Raw genomic sequence first — 7,111 nt, 5'->3', positions numbered from 1 at the left:
TGCACCCAGTGAGCGCTCAATAAATACGATTGAATGAACGAATGAATGAACAAACCTCTCCCACTAGTGTAGAAAATATTTGCAGTGTTCCAATTTTGCCTGTAAAACAATTGCATGCTAATATAGAGAAAACATATTTTAAGATTTTGATTTCCCTGAATATGGTCATCGCCAGTTTAAAAATGGCAGGGCATGAGAACCTTAGGAAATGGCATTTCTCAAGGCAGGCCATCGATCCACTGAGCTCAGCATTCTCTCATTAATAGTTGGAAGAACCGTGTGAGAGTTGCTCACTCTAGATATCTGCCGGACCATTAACCAGGTTTCCAGCACAACTGCAGAGGTTTATCCAGTCCCTGGGATCGGGTTGAGGGAAGAGAGGAAAGGTGGAACAAAGGGAAGAGAGGAAGGGGACCATGCTGTGAAGATGGGGGGTAAATGGCAGGACTGGAAAGTGAAACTGAATCTCTCCAAGAGAACTTCTGGCACAAGCCCTCACCCCATGAGACACCCGAACTTATCCTGCCTTGCCCAGGTTTCGCCCTCCCCAAATAATAATAATTGTGGTATTTGTTAAGCACTTACTGTGTGCCAGGCACAGTACTAAGCGGACACAGCTGCCCTGCTCCTCTTCCATGGTGGGAAGCTCCAGTCCTTGATCTGGAATGGACGTGAGGATCTAGGTTTGGCTCAGAGATAGGCTTCAGCTGCTATTGCGTGAAGTTGTACGTGCTATTTTAAGCAAATCTTTCCTGGGCAACATTGTGGATTTTTATCAGTGATTCTATAATTTGATGATATGTAAATACCACTAACTCGCATTTTAATGTTGCTCATTGTGCCACCACATAGTTAAACTCCAAATCCCTTAGCTGTGATGGGGGCCGGGGGCAGGGAGAGGTGGGGAGGATGTATGTGGGAGTAACCAAAGCATTGCAGGCTTTGCAGAAAGCTAGAAGTAGAACCATCATCATCATCATCATCATCATCATCATCAATCGTATTTATTGAGCGCTTACCACGTGCAGAGCACTGTACTAAGCACTTGGGAAGTACAAATTGGCAACATGTAGAGACAGTCCCTACCCAACAGTGGGCTCACAGTCTAAAAGGGGAAGACAGAGCACAAAACCAAACATACTAACAAAATAAAATAAATAGAATAGATATGTACAAGTAAAATAAATAAATAAATAGAGTAATGAATATGTACAAACATATATACATATATACAGGTATGTACATATATAACCATGGGAGCTGGGTCATTTTTCCCTTTGTACCATTACTGAGAGAGGTTGAAGGAGGATCTTCAGAAGAAGACGCAGACTTAATTGAGAGCTTCTCTGAGGAAGATTTCCAGGGTGGGCACGTGGCACCACAACACTGAAGGAAACCAAAACAGAGACCTGCAACACAGAAGGCGGGTAAGTCTTTGCTTTTGGCTCATGCCAATGTCTCTTCCTCTCATGGAGGTAGCACAGACAGAGGAGAATGGTAGAAAATGTTGGATTAATTGAGTCACCAAGCACCATTCTGTTATGAAATGGTGAGTACAATGTTAAGGTATGGAGCTACATGGGATCGATATTAAAGTGGAAATTTTCAGTGTCAGAATAATGTGTGAGCAGGCAACTCTCCAAGATACTCTCCATTAGGCCAGCCATCAAAACTGCGGGTAATCTCAGCCAACAGCATCAAGATCGGTCTGATGTGAACAATTCAGGTACCAAGGAGATCCCTGTAGCAAAACAAATGCTTCAACATGTTACCACTGCCTGGGATCCTCGTAATGATTATTACAGAAGAGTGATTTTTGAACTCACTATATGCAAATCAAGCTAAGAAATATGCAAAATTGATTGTGGTATGTTAAGGATGAAGAAATATAAGGCCAGATTAAATTAATATATTAATATGATTAATAATATATTAATACATAATATTAATATATAATAATGATTATTCTATATAATAATATGATTAGTATAAGGCCACCATTAAATTAAAGCCTCCTTTTCATTCCTGTAGCATCTATATTGTGTTATGTACTCCCCTAGCTCTGTTGAGCAGCATCACAGACGCAGAGGGCATCCTGAAAAAGTCCTTCAGAGATCTTCTGAATCACTTTCCACCCTTGCGCATGAGACCGTACAGTAAATAATAAATCTTCCAACATTTAAACAAGTAGCCTTCACTTCATTTTTAATGTGACATTCTCAGTCAGAGCCATGAAGAATAGTGAAGTTCCCAGACCTGATTCCTTACATGCCAAGATTTTACAAGCTCAGAAGTTTCAACCTAGTCTGTCTCCCCCTTCTAGACTGTGAGCCCGCTGTTGGGTAGGGACCGTCTCTATATGTTGACGGTTTGTACTTCCCAAGCGCTTAGTACAGTGCTCTGCACACAGTAAGCGCTCAATAAATACAAATGAATGAATGAATGAATGAACCAGGTCTTTTCAGAATTTAGATTGTTGAGAAAATATCAGATTTCCTCAAACTCTAGGCTAAATTGCCGATTCTCAAACTGGCTGTAACATCAAAGCTTCTGTATATCTGAGGGATTGGATCCCTCCTTCTTGGACTGTGAACCCTAAGTGGATGGGATTGGCTCTGGCCTGATGATCTTGTATCTGCCCTAGCATTTGGTACAGTGCTTGGCACATAATAAGTTCTTAATCAATCAATCAATCGTATTTATTGAGCGCTTACTGTGTGCAGAGCACTGTAGTAAGCGCTTGGGAAGTACAAGTTGGCAACATATAGAGACAGTCCCTACCCAACAGTGGGCTCCCAGTCTAAAAGGGGGAGACAGAGAACAAAACCAAACATACTAACAAAATAAAATAAATAGAATAGATATGTTCTTAACAAATACCTTAACAAATCTTAACAAATACCACAATTACATTGTTATTCACCGAATCCGTACCCTAAGGTTTCAAATCTGGTTTTTTGAGTATCACCTACGAGTCACACTTGCAGAAAATGCAGAATCCATTGTGAGCCCCACATGGGGCGGGAGCTAAAATCTGATCTGATTGTACTGAATCTATTCCAGCACCTATTAGCAACGTGCGCAGCATATTTTTTATATTTTTTATACTGTAGTTTTAGTATAGGTCTACTAACCCCGGGGTCACTAGCGCTGAAGAAATTCTTGTAGCAACACAACTTCTCAGGAAAGGACCTGTGCAGGGAATAAATGACAGCAGGATATGGAGAACTGAAGCAGGTGACTGACGAACCAATTTAAAGACATCATAAAGTACAACTTCAAACAATGTGGCATGGCTGCGGATTGCCGGGAGGAAACAGGGTGAACAGATTGGCCTGGTGTGCAGCAATCAGGAATATGGGGTGGCTCTGTTTGAGAAAATGCTTTAGTCAGATGGGGAGGCAAGGACTTGAAAACACCACCACTCCTCACAAGTGGATATAAACCAAAAGGATAATTCTTATGTGTGAGCAGGGGGAAAGGAATTGTTAGTTTTGCATGGTTTTCTCACTTACACTTGCATCTCCTGATGATGACTCATATACATATATATATATATTTTTTTTTATTTATTTATTTATTTATATTTATTTTATTTTGTTAGTATGTTTGGTTTTGTTCTCTGTCTCCCCCTTTTAGACTGTGAGCCCACTGTTGGGTAGGGACTGTCTCTGTATGTTGCCAATTTGTACTTCCCAAGCGCTTAGTACAGTGCTCTGCACACAGTAAGCGCTCAATAAACACGATTGATGATGATGATGATGATATATTCTATTGGACAGCCTCTGTTTCATTGTAACTTTTGATTATATATATATGTATATGTATATATATGTATATATATATATATGTATATATATATATATATAATGTTCCTGAATGGGGAAATTGATATTTTTATTAATGTCTAGTTATGTGTGGATATATATATAGTATATAACATATAATATATATAAATATATATTTTAAAGCTGGCCACAAGAAGGCTTTTCTCTGATTCCCATTTGACTTATCTGAAAATATTAGCATAGTTTCCTCCACCATATTGGAGAAGTGAATGATACTGCTTTGAAGTGATTCATTTTCAGTCTCTGGGGAATACTCTTACAAGTTAAATGTGGTGTAAATTTGATACATTTGTTTCCAATGTGTTTTTCCGGTTCAGTTTCTCATAGTGTTGATTTTCTTGTTTATGTCGGAAAGAATTCCATTTTATGAATCTGGTTTGTTTTAATTTCCCCTTTATTTTTTGAACTCACATAGGCATATGAAGAATTTACCCTGTACAAGGTTTTGATTTAGAAACTGTTTTTTCATTTATCATTTTCCTTGTAGTATTATGTAAATTTGGAAATAGCCCAAAGCTGCCAAGTGTGGAATCTAAATTCACCAAGAAAAAGGATGTCAGCTAAAATAAACAAGAAAGCATTTTGAAAAAAAAAACACATTGCCTTTTAGGGGAAAAAAAATTGGAAGTGCTCAATGGAGGGCCATTTTAACATAAAAAGTCAAATGAACTAATTTTAACTGCCATGGTTATATTCTGTAAACACAGTTAATGTTTGATTTTGTGTCATTACTTAATCTGCAATGGAATTTTGGTATCAAAAGATAAGTACTAACAAAGTGGATATCAAAATTCAGGAAAGCATGAAGTTAAATAAATACAGCATTTAGGAAATGCAGTTCAATATGCAGATCAAGCCTTATGAAGAATTAGAATTAGGCTTCAACTGCTTTCCCCCAGGAATTTTAATAATTTTCCCATTCATTCCAATAAGCAACAAACATTATAAACATCAAACATATTCTAATGGGTTTTCTTCAACCCTCATAATCAATAGGGGATATAAAGTATTGCTGTCCAGATGCTGACACTTGGATGGGCATATTTAATTTCAAAACAATGTCAATTCTTTTTTTTAAAGTTCAAACAGCATATAATTTTTCCCATTTGTGAGAATTTCTGTAATTTTCAGAACCACAAATCAGTTGTTTTTCTGTTTAAGAAAGTGCTTTAGGCAAGGTTTTTTGGGACAAAGCCTTGCCAGTGTCTCTCTTTAGAGTCTAGTAATGAATTTATTCTTTTTAAATTACAATTTACAAAGAAGAAAGATAATTCAAATGGATTTTGTTGTAAGGAAGAGAATAAGAGAACAGAGACATTTGCACAGAACAAGATGGTGGATGGTTTGCCTTGATATGTGTATTTGATTCAGCTTTTTCTTCCAAAATAATTTATCTTTTGTTGTGGTTGCACTTTTTCAGAAGAAATTTGGTTCAAGAAAAATTGCAAGGAAAACCGATACCCTGGTGATAGGTGATGGAGCCAACTTAATGGCTGGTTGAAAAAATAATCGAATGTACTTATGTCTTAATGGCATTAACAAATTCGCTTGCTGGCTGATTAGTAATAGGGGGATTTGCTACTAGTGTTTTTTGGTACAGTTCAGTACAACCAAACCCCAAAAGACTAGATGAGTTAGAGTGCAGGCAAGGAATTTTGCAGTGAAATCACATCTTGGTGCGTGCTTTTTTATTGGCATAGAAAGTGCTGGTGGCCCTGGTCAGTCTTTTCTCTCTCTTCCTCCTCCCCTCCCATGCTTTCCCTCTATAGCACAACTCTAATATTGGAGGTAGAAATAGATTCTATGAAGACCATCTTTTCCAACGCCAGGTCACAATTGTTATCTCCAGTCAGGTGAGTAGGCTAACTTAGAAACAAAGGGATTTTTTTGTGGGTGTGTGATTTTTTTTGTGTGTGGGTGTGTGTGTAAAAAAAAAAGCCTTAATTGGACAGATGGACTGCCACTGGGGTTCCTAGGAAGGGCCCAGAGGCAAGATTAATGTACAGTAGTCCTAAAGTGTTCATCTTGTCTGGATCAATCTCCACCAGCACGTAAAGTGATAACATTAGGTTTATTTTATGTAGATGTAAGCCCAAAATGGTTTTTAAAACCAAAATATTATGTTTAAAAAATATAATCCCCTAGGAAGAAGTTTTCCCATAGATCTTTAAAGTAAATCTCAGCCAACTTTTCCAAAAGATTAATAAATATGGTTTTATTAAGCACTTACCGTGTGCCAAACATTCAGATACAGTCCCAGTGGGGCTTAGTCTAAAGAGGAGGCTGAATGAGTATTTAATGTACGTTTTACAGATTGGGAAAGCGAGGTACTGAGAAGTTAAGTAACCTGTCCAAGGTCACGCAGCATGTGAGTGTCAGAGCTGGAATTATAATCAATCAATAAATCAATCGTATTTATTGAGCGCTTACTGTGTGCAGAGCACTGTACTAAGCACTTGGGAAGTACAAGTTGGCAACATATAGAGACAGTCCCTACCCAACAGTGGGCTCACAGTCTAAAAGGGGGAGACAGAGAATAAAACTAAACATACTAACAAAATAAAATAAATAGAATAGATATGTACAAGTAAAATAAATAAATAGAGTAATAAATATGTACAAACATATATACATATATACAGGTATATACATATATACTGGTCCTGATGTCCTGGCCTATGCTCCTTCCCCTAGTCCACACTGCTTCTGTTTTCACATTTTAGTATTAGGCTTTTACCGTCTAAGAGATAGAGCTATGCTCATTCGGTTAAAAAAACAGAAAAAAGATGTAATTTATAAAACTGTATACACAGATCAGAAAATATTAGTAGTATCTTGAACTGGAGTCAAAGAGGAAGATTTGGGAATTTCCCAAAAATCATGCATGGTAAACTTTTCTAGTTACCACAGCTTAGGTTTAATGACGATGTCGAGTGCTTTGTAAGGTCTTACCAGCGTCTTGTGTAAGTCTTGATGTTGTTCCTGGGCTTTTCTCCACCTCAAGTTCACAGCCATAAATATACTGGAGCTCTTCCGTGAGTGATTCAAAAACTTTAACTGATATTCTCGGTTTGTTGAAAGGAGTTTCCTGAAGGAAACAACTTCCACCAGCTTCTAGATTTCCTCCGCATCTCAGGCATCACAATGTAGGATAAATAGAACCCTGTTTACTCCATTGGTGATAGAGAAAGGATCAGTCAAGTTCCAGTCGTTCTGACGTGGTGAACCGTATCATTATGAAGTAATCTTAGAATCTTGATTAA

General features: G+C 37.8%; 1 long non-coding RNA gene across 1 annotated transcript; it reads right to left on the bottom strand.

The window, feature by feature from the left end:
• Positions 1-1,383: 1,383 nt before the first annotated feature.
• LOC119932603 lies at positions 1,384-6,910 on the bottom strand. The gene is made up of 3 exons (XR_005452351.1): positions 6,801-6,910; positions 3,135-3,192; positions 1,384-1,741 (listed from the first exon to the last, which is right to left on the bottom strand). It is a non-coding gene; the product is annotated as an uncharacterized LOC119932603 (long non-coding RNA).
• Between the last annotated feature and the right edge of the window lie 201 nt (positions 6,911-7,111).

This window comes from Tachyglossus aculeatus, chromosome 9, assembly GCF_015852505.1.
Source record: "Tachyglossus aculeatus isolate mTacAcu1 chromosome 9, mTacAcu1.pri, whole genome shotgun sequence".
Classification (NCBI taxonomy): domain Eukaryota; kingdom Metazoa; phylum Chordata; class Mammalia; order Monotremata; family Tachyglossidae; genus Tachyglossus; species Tachyglossus aculeatus.
The sequence above is the reverse complement of the archived record's forward strand: the minus strand, read 5'-3'. Positions and strand labels throughout refer to the sequence as shown.